This window comes from Phyllobates terribilis, unplaced genomic scaffold (assembly GCF_046119375.1).
Source record: "Phyllobates terribilis strain yellow unplaced genomic scaffold, ASM4611937v1 Scaffold_2__4_contigs__length_985480577, whole genome shotgun sequence".
NCBI classification, from domain to species: domain Eukaryota; kingdom Metazoa; phylum Chordata; class Amphibia; order Anura; family Dendrobatidae; genus Phyllobates; species Phyllobates terribilis.
This window is the reverse complement of record NW_027362762.1, coordinates 902,065,655-902,092,011: the sequence shown is the minus strand read 5'-3', so window position 1 is coordinate 902,092,011 and position 26,357 is coordinate 902,065,655. Positions and strand designations below refer to the sequence as shown.

Genomic DNA, 26,357 nt, shown 5'->3' with positions numbered 1-26,357 from the left:
AGAAGACATTATATTTATGCGTGACCCCCAGAATGTCTACACTAGGATTGCCTTGGGTCCATTTTAACAATGGTTTCCATAATTAGCCATATAATGCTAACCAATGACGCCTAATACCACGTATCGCGGCTGAATTGAATGCATTCTTTTTCTATGCATATTAGCCATTATTTTCCCTATAGAATTCACATGTGATTAAAACAAATTCCTTTGTCCTACAACTTGTGGAGACACATTGAAAGAACGAGTCGCTAAAGGGATGGCCAGATTAATCAAGGGAAGAAAGTGAAGCGGCGTCCAATTATTCATCTCCTAATGACAGTTAGCAGAAAGCTGCAATGTTTCGATAAATGCGGCCCGGAGTCTTATACAGTCCAACAGCCGGATTCCCTGTGAATTGAAACACAGGGCTGAAACTGAGTTCCTCAATGGAAATGCTAATTCTGCATGATTAATATCTTGTTCCTTTTTTGTCAACATGCATATTAAATAACTTTCTTTAGAGTTTAATTGTAACTCGCGGTTCTTCTAGTCTCCTGGGAACACTGAGGATAGAACTAAACTTCAGCAATCTGATTGGAATCATCTATTCACAGATTTCTTTTCTTTCTTTTCTTCTTTTCTTTTTCGCACGTTCTTTTTTTTTTTCCCAGCGCATTTCACTCATCAATTTAATTATAGGGAATTTGCCTTATTTAATATTTTAAATAGCAATGGACTTCGATGCAACAAAGAGACTGTACAAGCCTAAGAGGACTTGTATCCAGTTTGGCACGATTAGCGATTTGATGGTCACTTGACACAAGGATGTTGGGTTGCATGACGATGCGTTTTATTGGTTTCCAAGTATTGAAATCTCAAGTGGTGACTTATCTTCTGTGACCGCCTTCCAGAAATGTTGTTTAACAGCCGTGTAGAAAAAAAAAGAAACATAAATAGTAATGGCACTCAGATCTGCAATTAGCGGCAAACGAGGAGGTAGCACGGAAGGCACAGTACCGCGGTGTTATAAGTGTTATTATTAGCATAAATGGTGCGTGAATAATACAGAAGTGATTTTCTTGGAATAAAGCTACAATAACTAGGCACTGGATACATTATAACTTACTTATGGCAACCTAAAAAAATACCTTTTTGGGGAAGCAGCTACTTCCCTATGCCTATAACGAGCTTGTAAGAATAGAGAACATCAGGAATTGATATATTGTGTTGTATTTTGGGGACAATTAGCAGGCTGGAAACTGCTATGAAACCCAGAAGTTATATCCGTAAAAGAATAGGGGCCACACTGCAAAAGTCAAGTTGGTCTCCCTCCATAGGACCCCAGAAGGGAAAGGGTTGTGATTTTTATTACATAATCCCAATTCTAAGACCAATTCCGTACTCCCTTGCTAACAATTCAGTTTGTCTGGAAAGGGAAGTTCAGCAGAGCTTCTCACCACCTTGTTCAAGGATGATGGGACCAAAAAGGGCTGAACCCCTGTCTCTAAGCCTGGACCCATCTTAGTTGCATGGGCTTACTCAATGGTAAGTATGTGTTGATCGAGCAGTGAAATGCTCAAGTGCTCGGTACTTGAAACAAGCATGTTGGACGCTCGGACGTGCAAGCAAAATGGAACTGTATGGCATCTTTCCGGAGGATGGAAAAATTCTCTACGCACCCGGCTCAGATGACCAAGCACTTGAGCGCCATGTGATACTCGGCACTGCTCAATACTCGAACGAACACCCCAATGCTCGAACGAGTGTCGAGCAGTGCCGAGCACACTCGCCCATCACTAGTAAGTCTTCAGAGCCAAGGACCCAAGGGAGCCCTCCTCCATACATAGACTAGATACAACTAGTAATCACTATGGGCTGTTCAGCATCGGTACTTTTCATAGGCCTGTAGGTTCACAGATACATGTGGGATATGTCTACGAAGGTCTAGATACATATACCCAGCACATGGAATGTATAAGTAAATGAAAGAACTCTTTACACCATCACACTGAAATTGGTCTTAAAGGCTGGTACATATGGGTCAGCTGTAATCTTTACACAAATTTAATTAGGGACTCCAAATTCCCAAACTACAGATTCAATAAATTTTCAAGATATACTGGCAAAACCATTGGCAAACTGCATCTCACATCACAACGGTTGGGTGGACACATTTAGCATAAACATCTTCCGACAGGATATCACAAAATCATCTTATTTTTTTTTAAAAGATAGTAACTTATTGGCACAAATCTCGGGATATGCTGAGATGTATATAAGTACATATATAATACATAGATTTAGGAAAAAGTAAAATAGATATATTTTTTTAATATAAGCATATAAGATGGCTGTACTCATGAACAGAGCCTCTGCTGATGTTTTTTGGAAAATTAAAATTAATTACTTGCACGTACTAGGCTGCAGATGGGATAAGGTGTAAGGTGGAGAGAAGAGCCCAGCTGATAGCAACCAAAAGCAGCAAATAATATAAAGCCGAACAAAGAACATGGAGAATCCAAGGCTACGAAGGACCTTGAGACTGGCAGGATTCTGCCAACCACAATTTAATAGACAATGCATTCTGCTTCAATACTTTTCTCCATTCAAAGCAATATTATCAAGAGTGTCCATATGACAAATGAGTCCATTGTGTTATCAGCCTGTAGGTCTCCATTGCCGATACCTTTGTTCCTGGCATCTTCAATATCACTGTAATTCAAATGAACCAATTAATGGTTGACAAAATGGCCATCTCGAGCCACCATGTTTAGAAACATGAAGGGCAGCGTTCAGAGTCACGTACGGAATAAATGGCTTCTGTAGGCCACTGCTAGGGCGCGATTTGCCTAACTGTGCAAGACAATTGCAGAGGCATCTGCTTGCTTAATTTTGAGAGAAAATTTACCAGATGGAGGCTGAAGATTTAAGTGATTAGATGGTAGTAGATAGGAATACAAATTGGATTAAAAGAAATTAGATTGATATAAATCGAATTGAGTCACAACAGTTTGTGTTGTTCATACCAAGGGCTAGTGGATTATGGGAGAGGCAGATGCTTCAATGAGATAGGAATTAATGTGGCTTTGACAGTCCATCTGGGAAGGTCTGAATATCGAGTACGTCCCTAATCTCTCTCACTATTTATCAATGCCATAATGTTAATTACTACTTCATTCATTAAGTTACTTACACAGGGAAAAAATCTCACCCTTAGTATCACTCAGCTCGAGATGTTGTTACACTGCCAAGACATGAAGATTCCTCTCTAGCTGATGATCATCGCTCTCGAGACCCTTCGCTTGTGACCAAAGAGAAAAGTCTGGTGGTTTTTGTTTGGCACCGTATTTCCCTTTGTAAATTCTTTGGGATTTGACAGCCTGCATTTATCATTCAATCACATTATCCTGGGACGATGACTAATCCTGGACACAACCTTGCTTGTTTTACTGTTTATGAGCTATCCCATTAAATATTATCCGGTATTAGTTTTCTCCAAATAGGGAGAATATATGTATTTTATTGGCTATATTGGGCATGTCGAACTTCATGATTTAAAGGGTTTACTTAAATTTATGTTCCTTAAAGAACTTGTCCGCTACTTGGACAACTGCTTCTCATCCCCCACGCTTGGCCCCGATAAAATAAAAAAGCTTATACTCTCTTACCGTGCAGGCACTGTTCCCGCAGTGTAGACACTCGCGGTACCGGTGCTCCCATGGGGTTGTTGTGACCCATCAGCCCGTCACCCAACCAGAGCTGGTGTCACTGTCCCCGCCTCCTGTCGAATTGAACATGAAGAAGAAGTCCGGGCTGCAGCTGATCTCTGACTTCCTCCTCATGTTCAGTTTGTCAGAAGACGGGGCCAGTGATGCCAGCGCTGATTGGGAGCCGGGATCACATATCACAACAACTGCACGGGAGCACCGGGGAGAGCGACTGACGACACCGCTAGAACAGCACTGGCACAAGAAGTGAGTATAAGCTTTTTTATTTTATTGGAGCCAAGCGAGGGGTATGAGAAGGAGTTGTCCAAGTAGTGGACAACCTCTTTAATCTGCAGTTTGCGAGACTAGAAATCTCATCATGCAAGACAACTGTAAACTGCAATGCCTTGCTGATAGTTTTAATTTTTGCTATAGCTGAAGAACCACAAGTTGGTTACAGTTATTTAAAGGTCTATCCCTGTCTTGTACATTTATGGCATATCCATAGGAAATGCCATAAAGTTATAGTAGAAGCAAGCAGGGCTGTGAAGTTGGTAAGCCACACCTCCAACTCCAACTCCAACTCCGACTCCTCAGTTTCCATGACATCGACTCCAACTCCGACTCCTCAATTTCTATGACATCGACTCCAACTCCGACTCCAACTCCCTCATACACGGCTCATGTTTAAGTGATATATTTACTGTAGCATAGATTAATCTCAGCTAAAAGGCTAGACCCTTAGATCAGGAATAGGACAGACATTTATAGGACATTTCGTTACTTTCCCAAATTCTTATGAAAAAAATATTCCCCAAAAACTGCATTGAACTACTGTAACCAATTTATTATATATTTTAGGAGTTGGAGTCGGTCCATTTTATACCGACTCCACCAAAATGGACTCCGACTCCATGACTCCGACTCCAGAGCCCTGGAAGCAAGCCTCGACAAAGCTCCCCTATCTCTAGAACGGGGCTCCATTGCACACTGCAGTTAGTAGAGAATTGGTCAGAATTATCATTCGTCCCTGATCGTTTTGACTGTCAAGCCCTTTGCTCGAGCTAAATGTGGGTCCTGTTAGTAGGACCCTCATCCACTATACATTTATGGCACATCCTTGGGATGTGCCATAAATGTCCAAAAGAGAAATACCCCTTAAAGCATACCTACGTCTTATTTGGTAACCCTTTTGGACAACCAAGAGGTTCACAGAAAAAAGGAGACTTATATATGATAAATTGGTAGATCTCCTAAGAGTCAACTGAAACCTGGAAAGCCGCACTTTTGGACCATTTGTTATAGGGGAAGCTGAGATGCTCAGTACAGTCAGTACACAGAGCCTCGTAGTCCAAAAGCACATTTAGGGGATGAGAAATGGAGTGTGGAGAGAATGCGGTCAATGCTTTGCCCAGTTCCCTAAGTTGCCAAGTGTGACATGCATAACTATGAATAAGTATAAGGCAGGTGTGGAAAAAGTGCTGCAAAGCAAGAATCAAAAATAGAAATGGTTATAGATTATTTTGTTTTGTTTTCAAAACATCATCAAAGCATTAATTCTAGGTACATTCGCACACAGTATTTGGAAGAACTCAGCAGGGGAAAAAAAATCAGAGACAAATAAGCACAGAACTTCTTGTGCAAAATAAAGATATAGATGATGATGGGATCAGGCCATATTATCACTTCCAGGACTCCATGTCCTACTTTACACTGAAAATACTTCTTAATGACATTGATTGTATGTTAGGAGTCATTGTCCTGCTGCAGTATAAATTTGTAGACAATCAGATATGAGTATGAATGTAATATATCTTTATATTTTAGTATTATATGTATAGCCATGTACAGTATTGTAGCTTTATTGAAATTTTCAATTAAAGGGAATCTGTTACCAGCATTTTGTAACCCCACCTGAGAGCAGCGTGGTGGAGGCCCAGAGACTCTGATTCCATTTATGTGTCACTTTGTTTACTGGGTGCTACAGATTTGATTAAAAATAGTTTTATCTGCTGTAGATATAGAAGTTCTTTGAATGCTGACCTCTGTATTACCCCGACCACACCACTGATTGGCAGATTCATGTTTATACTGTGTATAGGCAGAAAGCTGCCAATCAATAGTGGGGGCGTGATCAGTCTACTTAGTAGCAGTTTAAGTAGTCCTCTAGTGATAATCTCTTGCAGATAAAAGTGATTTTATAAAAACTAATGCAACCCAGCAGCCCAGTAAACGACACATTGCTGGAATCAGGGTCTCTGCCCCTACTTTATCCTACTTTCAGATTAGGTAGCAAAAGTTGGTGACAGATTCTCTTCAAGCAAACTAGTCCTGTGTCTAGAAGGTAAAAAAAGTGGCTATTACTACTAGATATATAAAGAAAGATGAGTTGTATATTGTAAATAACGAGCACCAAAGAACAACATATCTATATAAAAGATATATTTGTTTCAAGGGCAGTCACAGACAGACACATGCTGTGAATCCCATGCATAACAGTACATGGGCCCCTGCACTATAATAGCACATCACAAAGCACTCAATCTATGCACATATATTTATACACATATATATATGTGTATATATATATATATATATATATATATATATATATATATATATATATATATATATATAGGGCTCTCACTTCATGAGGGTGTCAATACCTTTACCCAGAGCATCTAGTCACCTTCTCCATTCCTGAGGGTTGCTTCAGATGATAGCTCTTAATTAATAAAGTCAACCCTTAAGATGGTGAACATCATTCTCGGAAAGTCTGATATCCCCCAGGCCCCAAACACAGTATTTTGGAAAAGTTAAGGGTGTAGGAAATTAAATGTCAGCCTTTAGAATTTAATAAATCATTTCTTAGAGACTGTTTGGACTGTAGTTGTCCACTACTTTTGTATTGATAACTTATATGACGCGCCCCCTGGGCCGTGGGGTACTCGGCAGCCGGGCCGGTCGTTGCTAGGGGAGACGTCACAGTGGCAATGACCCGGTCCGTGACCCAGGGCGGTCAATAAAAGGGGAATTTGGGAAAGGGGATTATAGTTTTTATATAAAGTTCATGACTCCACCTGCGGTATGCGGCTAAAGGGAGCCGCCGCTGCGGAGCAGGTCCTCTGGAGCTGATGTTAGTGCAGCAGAGTTGGTTCAGCTCTCCACAAGCAGAGCTTAGCTCCAGGGCAGGAAATGGTGATGTTATAGATGTTGCTGTGCAGTGAAGTGCAGGGCATGATGGCGCAGTAATAATTCGCAGAGACAGTAGGGTGCAGTCTTCAGGGTTTTACTCACGATTTTTAGACTCCAAGTTACCAGGGTCAGGGTAACTTTCCACGTCGTCCTGTGCTTACTCAGGTAGGGGATCAGCAAACCTGCAGGTACCTCCGGAGTACATAACGGGACCCCCTTCTGTGTGTTCCTTCTGGCCATCTCCCTGCACCTCACACTCAGTGTCCCAAACCTGTGACCGTGGACCTTGTCGGGCGACGTCTTCTCTGTCCCCTGGGTCTCTATGGCCACCTTTTTGGTGAGTTAGATGTGGCTTTTGGCTGCAGCACCTGAAATGCTGCACCCTCCGGTTACCTAGTTGAGACTTGAAGAACTATGCTAGTTTAGGGGACGGTCAACTCAATCCCTCCACCGCCTGGTAGATTCGGGCATAAGGGTGGCCTCCACCACTGCCCGTACCCCTGGGATCCTTTCTGTTTTACTGAAGCCTTCCTTCCTTCTCCTCTCCTCTCTTCTTTCTGTCCTGGGCCTCTCTTACTAGGCCCTCCCCCTGAGCAGAGCTCCTGCTGAGCTCCTGCTCCACACACTCTCTTCCTCTCACTGAAGTTATCAGACTGACCACACCTCACAAGATGGCTTCCCCTTTTTATATCCTCCTTCTCAAGTGCTCCCCTAAGTGCTTCCTCCACCCACACCCACTACATGGTTCCCCCTACTTTGGTTCCCCCCACTCCAGCCAGCGATAGGGCTCAGCTGAGGAGCAGCACATCTTGCCCCTCCTGCTGGTCTGGAGTAGTGTAGTGTTGGATGCAGGTGTTAGGGTCCCGGGCTGCACTCTATCCTTACCTGAGAGTGAGATACCACACCTCTGGGTGAGATGCAGTACCTCTGTGGCGACTGAACCCGCAGGGGCGCCACATATGGTTAAGGTAGATTATCAATATCAGATTAGTGGGGGTCCCACGATCAGCTTTATCACTTCCATCAGTGGCTGGATGTAAACCATGTATGGAGCAGAACCCCATTGCTTCGTTATTTAGTTGACTGGTATTGCAGATCCTAGTACTAATGTGTGTGACCGCATCATATTGTCCAGTCCGTACATTGTTTATGTCTTCCACAGATGGAAATTGTAATACGTGGTATTGGACCCCCCAGGATTTTAGGCTAGGTTCACATTCTTCCTGTGATCTGCAATGCATCAGAGATTCATACTAGAATCCCAACGTGGTCTCCATGGATCTACTCACTATAATGAGATAGATGGAGTCACTCGGTACTAGGTCTGGCCTCCATTCCTGCTGTTTCCATCTTTGCGAGGTAGGCATAAAAACATGGGGCAATGGAGGCCAGGCAGAGTGCAAAGTGACTTGATCTGCCTCATTATCATTACTGGTTCATTCAGGGCTGTGTTGGGAGCTTTCTCTGAATCCCATTTTTATAGAAGATCTCTCGTCAAAATTATTATCCTCTTAATATGTTGCAATCATCATATCATATGGCACTGTGCACTTACAATTGCTCATTTTGCCTTTCTATCCAGAAAATCCTTCTCTTTTCCATTAGGTCTATGACATCACACGACTAGTTGGATCCTTCTAAGCTCTATGTAGAAACAGGAGGTCAATTTTCTCTGCATGAGTCATGAGTCACTGCAATAGTCTATTGCAAAGAGTAGGGAAGAGAGGGTCAGGAGTTGAAGAGGGGGATGATAATGCAGGGAAAAGAGACTTCCGGTTTCTACATAGAGCAGAGAAAACAGAAGAAATAATTGGGTAGAAAGGCAAAATGAGCAATTGTAAGCACACAATGCTATATAATATGATGATTGCAATATATTGAGACGATAAAATCTTTGATGGGAGGAGGAGGTCTTTTTTAAGTGATTAGATGGAAACCCTGGTCAGTGTTGAGCAAAGTATGTATGTGAACTAGGCATCATAAGAATACATAAAAGTTTTGGAGAACCCATTTGAGGTTCAGGTTGATAAATGACAAACCCAGATTTGCAGGTGAAACATTCATCTACCAGGAGTAGTACTAGTCCTTTTTGGCAGTAAAACAAGATGACGGACAGGAGAGACTGCTGGATTGTAGATTTCTGGGTAACAATCAGCGTTTGTTCGCCAAGTAAACTTATTTGGATTGCCTTTTGCATTTTTTGCTATTTGATAACAAAGATCTAAATTGCATCCAATAAACCTCCAACTATAACAGGTTATGCAATTGATGAGTAGAGCAAAATATGAACTGATGGTGATGTTACAGCTGCCTTTCCATCAGATCTGACGTCCTACCTCTCTATAACCTAAGTACACTTCCCTATGTATAGAATATTTGTTCGCTCTGCAGAGAAAAAGTCAGCACTCATTCATTCTTGCACATTTACTATGTGGGTCCTCATTAAATCACAGTTTTATCTAGGTCATAGAATAATAAACCGAATTGTTGCAGCGCTATAGCTGTACCGCATCATGCTGTTCACGGCAGAAGGCACTAAATTTAGAAATGTCTCTTTTTCTTACATAGCTCCATTATGTCTAACAGAATGACTAATAGAAGATGCTAACCAAGACCTAGTTAAGCACATCTACAAATACAAATCATTCGAGAGTCTTCCGAGAATAAAGACGTCTTCAGTTGTGCTGAACACAGGACCTTTATATCCTCAAACACTCTCCAAGAGATCACAAGATAAGAAGATGGCAGCCTGTAAATGGCAATTTAAAGGATTCATGTCTTCTTATCACACAATCTTTTTATGGCATTCATCACTAATTGTACAAACTCACAAAACAGATATTCTTGTACAATGAGACCTGATGTATCTCAGGTCCTGCGTCAATGGATACTTGCCATACACTTGTGCAGGAGGAAACCCAGGGTAATGTAACTGGATATGGCTAATGGGCTAACGAGAGCCAGGTAATGAATACCACATAAGATAAATGACATGAGCCATTCGCCCTCCACCACTAGCCCAAATATTAGTCTTAATTGACATTCTATACAGCATATCATTTTTTTTCTTTGCAATACTTACCACTAGGGATGAGCGGACCCGTGAAGGTTTGGGTTGTGGTACCCGACCCGAACTTTTTTACAAAGTTCGTTTTGGGTACCAAAACTGTACCCAAACTTGTACTAGAACCCGAACGCCATTGAAAACATCTTTTGAGCTGGAAAATTCTCTCTCTCTTTCCCCGGAACTCCGAACATTGCAACGGACTTCCAGGAGAAGTCCATGTTTGGCGTTTAGCACTGGACACTAACTGTCTGGTACAAACCCCGAATTTTTCTGTTTTGCTTATCTCTACTTACTACTGTTAGTTCAGCAAATTATGTGTACATTAAATTGTATTACTACGCAGCTGCATACTACTGTATGGTATTATTAATTTTCACAGTATAATGGCATCATTTAGGCTCTACAGTCATGGCCAAAAGTATTGAGAATGACACCAAAATTATATTTTCACATGATCTGCTGGCCTCTGGTTTTTATTAGTGTTTGTCTGATGTTTATATCACATACAGAAATATAATTACAATCATATTATGAGTACCAATAGGTTATATTGACAGTTAGAATGAGTTAATGCACAAGTCAATATTTGCAGTGTTGCCCCTTCTTCTTCAAGACCTCTGTAATTCTCCCTGGCATGCCCTCAATCAACTTTTGGACCAAATCCTGACTGATAGCAGTCCATTCTTGCATAATCAATGCTTGCATTTTGCCAGAATTTGTTGGTTTTTGTTTGTCCACCCGTCTCTTGATGATTGACCACAAGTTCTCAATGGGATTAAGATCTGGGGAGTTTCCAGGCCATGGACCCAAAATCTCTATGTTTTGTTCCATGAGCCATTTAGTTATCACCTTTGCTTTATGGCAAGGTGCTCCATCATGCTGGAAAAGGCATTGTTGGGCGCCAAACTGCTCTTGGACGGTTGGGAGAAGTTGCTCTTGGAGGACATTCTGGTACCATTCTTTATTCATGGTTGTGTTTTTAGGCAAGACTGTGAGTGAGCCGATTCCCTTGGCTGAGAAGCAACCCCACACATGAATGGTTTAAGGATGCTTTACAGTTGGCATGAGACAAGACTGGTGGTAGCGCTCACCTCTTCTTCTCCGAATAAGCTGTTTTCCAGATGTCCCAAACAATCGAAAAGGGGATTCATCAGAGAAAATGACTTTGCCCCAGTCCTCAGCAGTCCACTCCCTGTACCTTTTGCAGAATATCAGTCGGTCCCTGATGTTTTTTCTGGAGAGAAGTGGCTTCTTTGCTGCCCTCCTTGAAACCAGCCCTTGCTCAAAGAGTCTCCGCCTCACAGTGCGTGCAGAAGCACTCACACCAGCCTGCTGCCATTCCTGAGCAAGCTCGGCACTGCTGGTAGTCCGATCCCACAGCTGAAACAGTTTTAAGATATGGTCCTGGCTCTTGCTGGTCTTTCTTGGGTGCCCTGGAGCCTTTTTGACAACAATGGAAGCTCTCTCCTTGAAGTTCTTGATGATGCGATAGATTGTTGACTGAGGTGCAATCTTTGTAGCTGCGATACTCTTCCCTGTTAGGCCATTTATGTGCAGTGCAATGATGGCTGCACGTGTTTCTTTAGAGATAACCATGGTTAACTGAAGAGAAACAATGATACCAAGAACCAGCCTCCTTTTAAAGTGTCCAGTGATGTCATTCTTACTTAATCATGACTGACTGATCGCCAGCCCTGTCCTCATCAACACCCACACCTGTGTTAATGAATCAATCACTAAAACGATGTTAGCTGCTCCTTTTAAGGCAGGACTGCAATGATGTTGAAATGTGTTTTGGGGGTTAAAGTTCATTTTCTGGGCAAATATTGACTTTGCAAGTACAGTAATTGCTGTTAAGCTGATCACTCTTTGACATTCAGGAGTATATGCAAATTGCCATTACAAAAAATGAAGCAGTAAACTTTGGAAAAATTACTATTTGTCTCATTCTCAATACTTTTGGCCTTGACTGTATATGATGCAGCCAGGTTGACTATATTATGACAATATCTATTCCCATGATAAAAAATGGCAGCTGGTCCCAGAGGACTCCAGTCTCATGTTCATGAGATCTTTGTCAGTGCCATACTCTTGAGTGGAGCTACAGATGTGCAAGTTGTGCTGTATTCACCTCCTTCAGCCAGGGGAAGAATGGCAAACATGAGCCCCCATTCCTGGTGGTCAGTGAGTGTGACACCGATCAAACAGCTCTACAGGTTATCCCCATCCTACTGATCAGCTATGGTAAATTAACGTTACAGCCGACGCTCTTGGAAGCCTAATACATGAATCTCATATTCTCCAATATAGTTGGAGCTAGCATTTATATTCTTATATTATGAGAGCCATAAACTGATGCAGCCAACACTATTAAAGGGGTTGTCCAATCTAAAGTGAAAAGTCTGCAATCACTCTGTGTGACTTCAGACTTATGAGTTCCCCCAGCGCACGCACTGTGAGCTGCGGGAATTCACTGGTTTCTGAGCCGGGAACGGTGGTAATGTATGCCACATGCATACTCTTGGGCAGAAGCCATCTAGTGGACACAGCCTCGCTTCCTGTCTAGAGACATTGCCGTCCAGTGGGCATGGCTGTCTAGTGGGCACGGCCTCGCTTCCTGTCTAGAGTGACTGCAGAATTTTTATTTTAGACTGGACAACCCCTTTAATTTGTGCAACAATAATTCAGGGAAGTCCTGGAAATAGAGATGAGTGAATAGATTTGGTAATGAATCCAATTCCTTGTAAATGTCTTAAAAATTTCTGAAATTTTCAGAATCCGATTCACACAAAATGGGCTAAATGGCAGCCACTGTGCTGGGTTTAAAAAAAAATAACAATATTATAATAATAATAGAAGAATATTCTCACATTCCCTAGGCCAATCTATAACCTTTCCAGCCATTGCAGCTCCCAGCTCAGTCCTCCGCTCACTTCAAATTGGTTTTTGGTCTTCAACTCAGTATTTGGTTTCGTTCTTCTGCTGCTGATAGACCTCAGATGGTCATGTGGCCATGTTGCATGTTATTGACACTAGTGATGTGCATTGCATTTCATAGTACCATGTGAGGCCTAGTCAGTGATGAAAAAACCAGACCAAAGACCAACCGAAAGACCCATCTTAAAAGTCAAACACTGGGTAGGGTAGCCTAGGATATGGAATAATCTTTTATAATTTTTTAACCTGTTCCCTTCCCTATGTTTAATATGCTTTTGGTCTCAACAAACCTAAGAGAATACATTTTTGAGCCAAATTTAATTTGGAACGAATGGAATCTGCTGACCAATTTTGGTGATTTTTTTCGGAGCTTTTCTAATCTCTACCTGGAAGTAAGTTTCTACAACCAATTTTTATATTACTACTACTCTTTTCATTTCAGTTTTCTCTGTTCAACATCTTAAAGTGGATCTTATATTGTGAAATCAACAAATTTCACAATCTAAACTGCATACTTTATTAAATAGATCTCTTAAAAATCTTTGAAAATTCATGTCAGAACTACTATATAATGATTCTAAGCATTTTATCAGTCCATCTACAAAGTAAGAGAGCTCATGGGTCCAAGTATATTCAGCTTCTGTCCACCCGGGCTCACTGACAATGGCAGTTTATATTGAGCAGCGTGAGATCTCAGCAGGGAGGAAGGACATTGAGGAGCTGTCAGTCAGGCTAGGTAAGCGGAGTTTGAGATGCGACTATCACAAAAGGTTATGCAGCCATTTTTACATGTTTTTATTTAAAAAGAAAGCACACCAGTCAGCCGTGATTGATCTATTAAGTTTGTATTGTGAAATGTAGAGGCAGATCTTCTTTAATAGGCTGTAACCATTCCTGAATCTTTCTCTTTGATCCAACGCATATATTGGATAACATAAAATGTATGAAGAAGCTGCTTCTAAATTGCACTGGATGAATTGGGCTCATCCCACATTTGCAAGTCTCAGACCTGAAAAATTTTCTTGCTATGCATTAGCACAGGATTTTCCAGATTATTCCACTCCATGATGTGTCAACCTTTCACCTTAATACAATGTTATAGACAAAATAATTAGAAGAGAACTTCATTGTATAAGAAAGCAGGAAATATCTACAGCCGGGTAAATGTTCTCTTTGTTGAAGATAGAATGAATGCTCTTAGCTAGTGAAGTGCTGGCACCGGCTCTTACTTGGCTTGGGCACCCAGAAGGCATTGAGTCTCATTCTGGCTGTACCCGTCATGGAAGCAGGACACCATCTTGCTGCCTGACATGAGAAATCGTTGTAGTGTTTTACAGAGAGAGAAAGCAAGAGAAAGGCTGCCTGGGGATGGGAGGGAAACATACGGCATTTTGTATAGTGAATTTACTGGAGGGAGAAGCCGGGTCCTTGATGTGCAGCGAGGATGCAAAATGAAGATCTCTGAATCATTATTCAATCAGCTCTACAACTTCTGAGCACTAACAGATGTTGGGCTGAAATTTGCTGTGAAATCATTGTTATTAAATTCTGATTATGTATTAAGGGCTCCTTCAGAGATACAGATCGTGTCCATCAAATGCAAGAAGAGAAGTGCGCAACATATGGAAGTAGGAAAGTTTAAGTCATTCATTTTATTTATCAAAATAAGTAAAGTGTGAATGTACAATGGGAATCAGGAGTCTCTATAAGCAGAGAAGTCATACTTACCATGCTTACCGCCACGAGACCTAAAAGGTTTGTACCAAGTTTGTAAGTTACAACTAGAGATGAGCCAACCTGAACTGCAAAGTTTGGGTTTTTTTCCAGACTAGGTGCCTGGTGCTGAACTCCGAACACGGACTTCTCCTGGAAGACCGTTTTACAGTTCAGGAGTCCGGGGAGGAGGGAGAGGTAGAGAGAGGGCGAGAGAGTGGGGGATTTCCCAGCTCCAAAGTTTGGGTCTCCATTGATTCCAGTTGGGGGAAGTCCATTGAAGTGCTCCGCGTTCCGGGGAAAGTCCATTGCAGTGTTCGGCGTTCGGGGGAAGTCCATTGCAGTGTTCAGCGTTCGGGAGAAGTCCATTGCACAGATAGAGTTCCGGGAAAGTCAATTGCAGAGAGAGAGTTCAGGTTCCTATTGTTTTCAATGGGTTTTGGATTCAGGTTCCAGTTTGGGTAAAGTTCTGATACTCGAACTGAACTTTGGACTAAAGTTCGGTCGGTTACCAGACCTCAAACTTCCTTGTGTCTGCTCATCCTTAGTCATAACCCAAACATAGCTGAGTTGAGGGTCTTAACTATCTCCAATAGTCCCAAAGATAAATACTCATCTATGTTTGTTCATAGAGAATAAAAATGAGCGAGCGTGATCACTTAACACTTTTGCCGAGCATGCTCGGGTGCTTTTCGAGTATCTTCGGCTTGCTCATATACTACGTTTTAGTCCCTGCGTCTGCATGATTTATGGCTGTTAGTCAGCCTCAACACATGCAGAGATTGCCTGTTTGTTAGGGAATCCACACATGTGTTGAGGCTGACTAACAGCCATAAATCATGCAGACGCAGGGACTCGAACTTAATATATGAGCATGTCGAAGATACTCAGAAAGCACTCGAGCGTACTCGGGGAAAGGGTTAAACGATCATGCTCGCTCATCACTAGTTATCACCTATCCACAGGAAATATGAAAGCTTATAGATCGGTAGGAATCTGACTTCTGGGACCTGCACTGATCGTTAGAATGGGGAACTTATATCCCTGTTATAATTTAACAGGTGTGGGCACATTTATTCCTGTTATAATGTAACGGTAGTGCACATGCCCAGCTGCCACTCCATACATTCACTATGGAGCTGCCAAGTGATGAGATTGGCTTTTTCCTTCAACCCGATAGAGAATTAATGGAATGGTGGTCGCCCAATGCTCTCCATTGTAATCGCAAAAAAGTCCCCCATTCTGCTGGTCGGTGTGAGTCCCAGAGGTCAGATTCTGACCAATTTATGAGTTAACACTTATCCTGTATTCACTGGACAGCCCTTTTAATGGAGTGAAGGTGCGCATGTTCGATCTCTCCATTCAGGTGGGGACTCTGCAGAACCCTATTCTTGTTATCAGTGCAGGACACGGCATCAGTAAATTATCCTTTATTCTTTGAAAAGGAAACAATTTACAAACTTGGTAATGGTCCATGCTTCTGATCCAAACAGAAAGAGATAAATCAGAAGAAAGTTGGAAGACATGAAAGAAAGAGGGACAAAATAAGAAGTAAACAGGCTCCATTGGGTGCTTGGTCCATTCTAGTGACATGTCGCCAATGTGTGCCACCTGTCCTTCATGTAGAAATTATACAATCACGCGACTATGGTGACCTGGCATTGTCACCTACTGTATTGTTACTAAAAATATGTGGTCATTGCTTAGCAATCAACTTTTCAGGACTGGTTTTAGGCAATGGAAAATGGGGCAATTGTCCAGAGTCCCAATCTCATGGCTCCCCTTACCATGAGACTCCCAAAGATAATATGACTATACCATTGACTTCACCTAGATCCTAGATCACTAGGGTTTTAAAATACATTTATTAAAATGGTAAGGGATCCTAACTTTGCTTGACTCGCAAACTTTGCCTTCTCATTGCGCGTCTAAGTGCTCCTGGAGTCTTCTAGAAACCAGCCATGCTGCCTTTATATATTAGAAAAAAAGAGAGGGGCCACTCACTGGTATATTAGGGTGCTCTGAAGAAAAAAGTAATCTCAATTGCAAAAAGAACTTCGGCACTCCATACATGAATATATAAGAAATATTGTATCTAGACTAATGTCACTTTGAAAAATGAAGGTTTTTTGCGCATAATTTGGCCAATTTATGTGTGCCCATCAACCACGACAAGGTCACCTTCGTATGATGGGAAACTACGCTACGCTACCACTGGATATGCCACTCTTGGGCTGTAAGCCTGTATGGACAATATGTCTCTGCTTGGGCTTTTAACCTACAATGTATGGGCTGGTAGAGCTAGTTAAAACCACCTGTGACTGAATGGGAGGGACACATGGTCAGAAAAAAGGCTGTCAAACTTCTAATATTGTGAACACGTACCTGCTGCAATGTTCCAGGAGCGGGATCCCAAAAATGATTAATAGAAAAAAGAGAGGGGTCGCTCACTGGTCTATTCGGGTGCTCTGAAGAAAAAAGTAATCTCAATTGCAAAAAGAACTTCGGCACTCCATACATGAATATATAAGAAATATTGTATCTAGACTAATGTCACTTTGAAAAATGAAGGTTTTTTGCGCATAATTTGGCCAATTTATGTGTGCCCATCAACCACGACAAGGTCACCTTCGTATGATGGGAAACTACGCTACGCTACCACTGGATATGCCACTCTTGGGCTGTAAGCCTGTATGGACAATATGTCTCTGCTTGGGCTTTTAACCTACAATGTATGGGCTGGTAGAGCTAGTTAAAACCACCTGTGACTGAATGGGAGGGACACATGGTCAGAAAAAAGGCTGTCAAACTTCTAATATTGTGAACACGTACCTGCTGCAATGTTCCAGGAGCGGGATCCCAAAAATGATTAATAGAAAAAAGAGAGGGGTCGCTCACTGGTCTATTCGGGTGCTCTGAAGAAAAAAGTAATCTCAATTGCAAAAAGAACTTCGGCACTCCATACATGAATATATAAGAAATATTGTATCTAGACTAATGTCACTTTGAAAAATGAAGGTTTTTTGCGCATAATTTGGCCAATTTATGTGTGCCCATCAACCATGACAAGGTCACCTTCGTATGATGGGAAACTTTATATATTAAACATGTTCTTTAAGATATCTAACAATGGAAAATAATTCAGCATCTATCCTTATTCCTTTCTCTTTTTCCCTTCCTATATAACTTTGGCCCCATACTGTATGTCATTTGTCTCTACCTGCATCCTTAATACACATCATTTTCCATAATTCCGTGACATTATCGATAGTATGGAACAAAATGGTTTTCCATTTTGGGATACAAAAGAAGCAAAGTGTATCATTATGGATATCTATTTGGTGTTCAATTTATTGTTTAGTCACACTGCCTTTTACTCGGGATGACAGCCTGGGAATGGAAAATTTAAAGAGACACTCAATTATTTTAAAGAGAAAAGCCGCTATCAATTCAAAAGAGGAGCATTACCATTTAAATAGAGGTGAGGAAGTGGGAAAGCGTTGAACTGAGGTAAAGACCGTATCTATTAGGTTGGTGAACTGGTTAATACCCCACTTTCAATTATACCGCACCGTAGGAAATGTGACTACCCCGGCTCAGTACACCGAGTAGATGTCCTCACTCCTCTCAGTCTGTGCACTGGAATGTCTCATCTTTCTCATTCTTCCGTTCTGGATGGCTTCCTATAGACCGCTCTGAAGTTTTGTGACATCAAGCCATGCTTTCTACTGGTCACATTTGATTTTCGGTGTCTTAAACAGGATAGAAATCATTAGTTACCTATAAAGTGTATCAAACCCAGTTGGATTCATTTTTACGGTAAGGTTGCACTTATAGAAGTGTCATTAATTCTAATAGAAATTCACAGAATACCTGCCCTTATTTCCACCGGGTGCAGTATGTAATAATAGGATTGGTTTTCTCATTAGATGGAAGAAATCCATGGTTACAAAGTTTGCTCCCTGTGATCGCTCGGATGGATGATAAATTGGATCTTTTATCAGGAAATACAGCGTGAACTGTAAAGTAAAATAGTCTGTAACTAAACCGAAGCTTTGGGTTCATGAAATGCTTACAGTCACATAGACATGCAATACAGAATATTTATTGAATTACATCAGTATTTTGTAAAATAAATGTACTTTGGGAATAAGGGGTGCAATACTGGACTGGTGAAAGGGACCCAGGGATTGTTAATGGCCCACTGGTTAGGGGGACACAAAATATTTGCCTTGCATCCGATGCTATGTCACTGATTGGCTGTGTTATACCATATGTGTCATGGGTTTACTGCAACTTAGGCCAGAAGACCACAGCATCTGATTTCACGCACTCCTGCTCTGATCAGAAGCACTTCTCCCTCATATTAAATGGTGAAGGTTTCTGTTAGCGGTGCAGGGGTTATTCTGTTCAGCTTGGAGTCTCTGAAGCTTCCCAGCTTGGATGATCTCAGCTGTTCAGTATTGGCCATTCCCATCTTCTTTATATTCTCGCCTTTGGAAATCTGGATTGCCACTGTTAAGTCTTGTACTGCCTGGTGAGGAGTGGTGAAGCTGGTTATTAGTATAGGCGTTTGAAGTGTTTATCGGTGCCTTTTTCAAGCTGTTTTGGCTATGTGTAAATCCTCTTCCTCTCCTATTTAGCTTGCCTTCTTTTTTCCCCTGTGTTCCTCTCTGTTGTCTGTGAGTGTATATTTGTATGATTGATATTTTTATTTATTCCTGTACATCCTTCCTTGTTTGTCTGGTTTGTGTATATACATACACTATTTCTCCCCACTTCCCTGGGTGGGGGACAGATATAGGGCTGATTCAGGAGAACAGCAAGGTACGTGGCCCCAGCATCTTCACCATCAGATGTAATCTGGGGAGCTGAGATAGCTAGGGCGCCCCTAGCATTAGGGACAGGGAAAGAGCATAGGGCCCAGATAAATTGACAACAGAATCATGACAATATGTGATTTCTTCAAGGCATTATGGCAAAGTCCACATGGCTGTGCCTAAGGTCATGTTCTCTGGCTGATGCCATCTTTTGATTTGAGTAAAAAGGGGTCAAAATGATATATTGTTTTGATTTGAGTGAATTGAATCTCAAATTGTTCAAATTCACCAAGTTCAGCGAATTCACTAAAAGTCTATCAAGATCCGAATTGGGTCAAATCGATTTGATCTCCTATAACAATGGAATTGGAAAAGCTTCTTATCGAAGATATAAAAATCCAAAAAAGGAGGCAGTACATCCAAAATAGTGAAATAGTAAGAATTCTTTATTCACCAACACCAGCTACTTTTCATCTCTCTCTGTGGATCCTTTCTCAAGCAGTGAGACTAAAGGATCCTTACTATTTCACTATTTTGGATGTGCTGCCTCATTTTTCTTGGATTTATCTTATTCCAAAATCTGTATTGAGAGATGATTGGCTTTTAAAAAAGCAAATATAATTTTGTGATACTCTGTTGGGAGATGTTTATGATATATAGTTCTGTGTGAAAGTTTTAGGCAGGAATGGAAAAAATGCTGCAAAGTTAAAAACTTTAAAAAATTGAAGAGGAAGTAGTTTTTATCAATTAACAATATGCAATATGTGGTGTGACCGACGTTTGCCTTCAAAATGGCATGAAAGCATCAGTTCTTCTAGATACACTTTCATACAGATTTTGATGGCACTTGGCAGGGACCTTGATCCAAACATCTTGGAGAAATAACCTCAGATCTTCTGTGGATTTCGTTTGTGCAAATCCTACTGTCTCTTCATGTAGTCCCAGACACACTTGATGATGTGAGATCAGCGCTCTGTAGGGGACGTATCATCACTTTTTGGACACCTTATTCTTAAAGACACTGGCTGTGTGTTTGGTGTCGCTTTCTGGCTGCAAAATAAATTTGGAGCAAAAAGGATACCAGCCTAATGGTGTTACAAAATGGGTAAGTATCTGCCTGTATTTCTCAGCATTGAGGACACCATTATTTTTGACATAATTCCCAATTTTGACAAAATTCCCAACTCTGTTTTCTGAAATGCAGCCTCAAAACTGACAGTAGCCTCCACCATGTTTAACTGTTGTCTACCGACTCTCATTAACAAACTGCCTCCTGTTACAGCTAATAGTTAATACTGTGACTTATCAGTCCATAGCACCCGCTGTCACTTTTGTACAATCCAGTTCCCATATTTTCATGCAAAGTTGAGTCACTTTACCTTACTTACATGTGTAAAGACATGGTTTGTGGCCAAAATTCTTCCATGAAGACCCCTACTGGCCATACTTCTCCGAGCAGTAAATTGGTGTAGCAAATTCCCACTGGATGCATCAAGTTCTGGACTGATGGCACTGCCCGGTATTTTCTGACTTTGAAACAAATTAAGCAGGTTGTGCCTTTCATCTGCTGTACTAAGTCTTCTTGGTCAGTGACTGTGTCTAGGGTCTGAACATCATTTCTTGGTGTCTTCAGTGCTAAGAAATACAGGCAGATCCATCATGCAGCACCATCAGGGAGGCGACTGATTGGCCACAAATTAAATCTGCAGCAGGAGAACGATCCCAAACATACAGCCAATATCATTAATGGCTAAGTTTAGCGTAAGGAAGTACAAGGAGTCCTGGAAGTGATGGTATGTCCTCCATAGAGCCTTGATCTTAAAGGGGTATTCCCATCTCCAAGATCCTATCCCAATATGTAGTAATATGTGTAATAATAATATTAGCAGACACCTTCAATTAGAAATTTTGTGTATTTCTTCTGATAAACTATGTCACTTACCCCATGTGCAGGGCATTGCAGTAGCTAAAGTATCCATGGTTGTGTCTGCACAACTTTTTTGTCAATGGATTGCTGCTGGGTCAGTTCCAAAGGATGGTTACAGGACATGTGAACTTAGCTTAGTACTATTAGGTTAGGTTCACATGTCCAGTAATCATCCGTTTGAAACGGATCCAGCAGAGATCAGTTATCGTAGCAGGACAAAAATTTTGTGCAGACACAAATTTTTCATGTCCATCTAAAAAAATGGATTGCAAATGAATACATTTTTTTACATAGAAACACATAGAATACAGTTCTGTGAAACTTTTTTCTTCCAATTGAAACAGGTGGCTATTTAACAGATTAGTTTTCCATAGATTTCAATGTAAAAAGAAAAAGTATCCAGCCACAATCTGCTTTTTTTTAGGCGGACAAAAAAAAAGTTGTGCTTGTAAAACCTTTTTGTTCTGCTAAAATAACTGATTGCTGCTGGATCCATTTTAAGTGGACGATTGCAGGACATGTGAACTGAGGCTTACATATTTTGAACTGGGGCTCAACAATTTTTCACCCCCAAATGCTAATGTACAGGAAAGCCAGATCCTACACCCTGACAGGGAGGACAGGCTATGTTATCACAGTACCTGCTGTGACATAGGCAGATTACGGGGTGCTGTAAATGGTGCCATCTGCTCTAATCGTTAGCACTGTCCACTTACAATAAGAGACATATTTTGGGGAGTTGCTATATAAGCAGTTCTGTATATTTATTCTATAATTTACCGATAAAGCATACTGACCTATTTTCAGGTATTTGTACAGAAAAATAATAACTTTTTAATACTTTTACACAAGCAATATACTTTTGAAAATTTTGTCAGTGGATATCATGAATTTTTAAATAAAAGAGACAGTGTTTCTTTATTATTGATGACAGATGGTACACTACAGCCTGCTCTGCTGTGCAGGGAATCTTCCAGTGGATGGTACAGTTCAGTAATAATTAGAACAAGTTATAGTCCCCCAGGCTGGTCTACCCACACTCACCGAACAGCTGGTTGCTTCCTCGTCTTCAGACTGGGAAGGAGTCTAGTGCCGGCAGTACCTGCTCTTTACATGCACCGCTGCACCACTCCTTGTTTATTTGGCTTTGAACAGATGGTGGTGAGATGGTGAATGAGTCTTCTTCTCGCCTTCTTCCCACTCCTCAAACAAATTACTGAGCAACAATAACTTCCCAGCCAATTAATAGTACTTAGAAAGTTCCCAATACTAACATTGGGGAGTGCGGCTGGCCGTCATGTCAGTTATACTCACAAAAGTCACCTAAATGAGACGAGACTTACGGTTGGCGCAGAGCTGTGTATGTCATTCGGGACGTCACTGTGATATACATGGCTTTACGGTGCCCGTACATAACATATTTAGCACTGCTATATCTGCGACTTGAACTCTCAGGAAAAAGAAAAAATCTTGATGCCTAAAACAACTAGAGAGAAAGTTTTTATTTTAAACCGAATTTAAAAAATTAAATCTGAAATTTGAAGCTACTGGACCCAAAAGTTATAGGATTAGTCTGCATGTGGAGAGAACAGTTCAACACCAACCATCAGACTCAATGTAGATAGGTAGGCAGATAAATAAATAAGTATAGATAGATAGATAGAAGATAGATGCATTATATGGACAGATAGATAGATAGATAGATAGATAGATAGATAGATAGATAGATACATATGGAATAGATAGATAGATAGATAGATAGATATGGAATAGATAGATAGATAGATAGATAGATAGAAGTGCTTCTCACTCCTATATTAAAGAGAGTCATTACAAACAGAGTGATCTATTTCAAGTGTTTATTTCTGTTAATGTTGATAATGATGGCTTACAGCCACTGAAAACACAAAAGTCATTATCTCAGTAAATTGAAATAATTAACAAAAAACACCTGCAAAGGCTTCTTACGCATTTAAAAAGGTCCCTTAGTCTGTTTCAGTAGGCTCTACAATCATGGGGAAGACTGCTGACTTGACAGATGTCCAGAAGGCAGTCATTGTTCACACTCCACAAGGAGGGTAAGCCACAAAAGGGCATTACTAAAGAAGCTGGCTGTTCACAGAGTGCTGTGTCCAAGCATATTAATGGAAAGTTGAGTGGAAGGAAAAAGTGTGGTAGAAAAAGGTGCACAAGCAACTGGGATAACCGCAGCCTTGAAATGATTGTTAAGAAAAGGCCATTCAAAAATTTGGGGGAGATTCACAAGGAGTGGACTGCTGCTGGAGTCATTGCTTCAAGAGCCACCACACACAGACGTATCCAGGACATGGGCTACAAGTGTCGCATTGCTTGTGTCAAGCCACTCATGACCAATAGACAATGCCAGAAGCATCTTACCTGGGCCAAGGAGAAAAAGACCTGGACTGTTCTCAGTGATCCAAGGTGTTTTCATATGAAAGTAAATTTTGCTTTTCATTTCAAAATCAAGGTCCCAGAGTCTGGAGGAAGAGTGGAGAGGCCACAATCAAAGCTGCTTGAGGTCTAGTGTGAAGTCTCCACAATCAGTGATGGTTTGGGGGCCATGTCATCTGCTGGTGGAGGTCCACTGTGTTTTATCAAGACCAAAGTCAGCGCAGCCGTCTACCAGGAAATGTTAGAGCACTTCATGCTTCCCTCTGCCGACAAGCTTTTTGGAGATGGAAATCTCATTCTCCAGCAGGACTTGGTACCTGTCCACACTGCCAAAAGTACCAATACCTGGTTTACACACAACAGTATCACTGTGCTTGATTGGCAGCAAACTCGCCTGACCTTAACCCCATAGAGAATCTATTATAGAGAATCTATGGGGTATTGTCAAGAGGAAGATGAGAGACACCAGACCCAACAATGCAGATGAGCTGAAGGCTGCTATCAAAGCAACCTGGGCTTCCATAACACCTCAGCAGTGCCACAGGCTGATCACCTCCATGTTACCCCACATTGATGCAATAATTGATGCAAAAGGATCCCCGACCAAGTATTGAGTGCATTTACTGAACAGACATTTCAGTAGGCCAACATTTCGGATTTTAAAAACATTATTCAAGCTGTTGTTATAAAGTATTCTAATTTACTGAGATAATGACTTTTGTGTGTTCATTGGCTGTAAGCCATAATCATCAACATTAACAGAAATATACACGTGAAATAGATCACTCTGTGTGTAATGACTCTATATAATATGAGTTTCACTTTTTGTATGGAAGAACTGAAATAAATTAGTGAGATGCACCTGTAGATAGATAGATAAATAAATAGATATATTTTAGATAGACTTTTTTATAAAGCATTATCTTTTTTATCACTTGATATCACTAGAAGTACAGTAATACCCTAGGCGCTGACATGATTATCACCAAAATGAAATGTGAAAATTAACACTGTAATTTTGAGAGATCTACAGCGTACCGCTAATCATATCCGATCCTGCGTTACAGTTGTGCTCAAAAGTTTACATACCCCGGCAGAATATTTCCTTTCTTGGCCTTGTTTCAGAGAATATGAATGATAACAAAAAGACTTTTTCTCCAGTCATGGTTATTGGTTTAGTGAAGCCATTTATTGTCAAACTACTGTGATTTCTCTTTTTAAATCTTAATGACAACTAAAAACATCCAGATGACCCTGATCAAAAGTTCACATACCCCAGTTCTTAATACCGTGTGTTGTCCCCTCTAACATCAATGACAGCTTGAAGTCTTTTGTGGCAGTTGTGGAGGAGGTACTTTAATTTCTAAGATGGTAAAGCTGCCCATTCTTCTGGGCAAAAAGCCTCCAGTTCCTGTAAATTCCTGGGCTGTCTAGCATGAACTGTGCGCTTGAGATCTCCCCAGAGTGGCTCAATGATAATGAGGTGAGGAGACTGAGATGGCCACTCCAGAACCTTCACTTTGTTCTGATGTAGCCAATGACAGGTCGACTTGGCCTTATGTTTTGGATCGTGGTCAAGTACGTCCCATGCGCAGTTTCCAAGCTGAAGAGTGCAAATTTGCCTCCAGTTTTTGCTGATAACGTGCTGCATTCATCTTTCCTTTAACATTCACCAAGTTTACTGTGCCTTTGTAGCTCACACATCCCCAAAACATCAGCAATTCACCTGCGTGCTTTACTGTAGGAATGATGTTCCTTTCAACATAGGCCTTGTTGACCTTTCTCCAAATGTAACGTTTATGGTTGTTGGCAAAAAGTTCCATTTTGGTCTCATCACTCCAAATTACCTTGTACCAGAAATTTTGAGTCTTGTCTCTGCATTGTTTGGCGTATTGTAGGCGAGATACTTTGTGGCATTGCATCCCATTTTTCTTCAAGTGCCTCCTTATTGTGCATCTTGAAACAGCCACACCGCTAGTTTTCAGAGAGTCCTGAATTTCAGCTGATGTTATTTGTGGGTTTTTCTTTGCATCCCGAACAATTTTCCTGGCAGTTGTGGCCGAAATTTTTGTTGGTCTACCTGACCGTGGTTTGGTTTTACAGAGCCCATGATTTTCTATTTGTTAATCACGGTTTGAATGCTGCTGACTGGCATTATCAATTCCTTGGATATTGTTTTGTATCCCTTTCCTGTGTTATACAGTTCAAATACCTTTTCCCGTAGATCCGTTGACAATTCTTGTGCTTTCCCCATGACTCACAATCCAGAAAGGTCAGTGGTTGGATGAAAGATGCAAGAGTCTGTCTGGATCCCAGAAACTCACTCAGCTTTTATGCAAACACACTGATTACAAGCAAACAAGTCACAAGTGAGGATGTTACCTTTATACCTTTAGTAGACATTCAAACCCATTTGTGTCAAATTCTCTGCATGTTATCAGGCCAAAATCACCAGGGTATGTTAACTTTTGATCAGGGTCATTTGGATGTTTTTGGTTGTCATTAAGATTTAAAAAGAGAAAACACAGTAGTTTGACAATAAATGGCTTCACTCAACCAATAACCATGAGTGGAGAAAAAGTTTTTTTGTTACCAAT

At 41.1% G+C, this 26,357-nt stretch overlaps 1 protein-coding gene across 16 annotated transcripts in view; it reads left to right on the top strand.

Annotated features, from left to right (window-relative positions):
- The window catches only part of ROBO2 (roundabout guidance receptor 2), a 1,535,448-nt gene that overhangs the window by 975,491 nt on the left and 533,600 nt on the right, over nt 1–26,357 (top strand). The gene's annotated exons all lie outside the window — the stretch shown is intronic.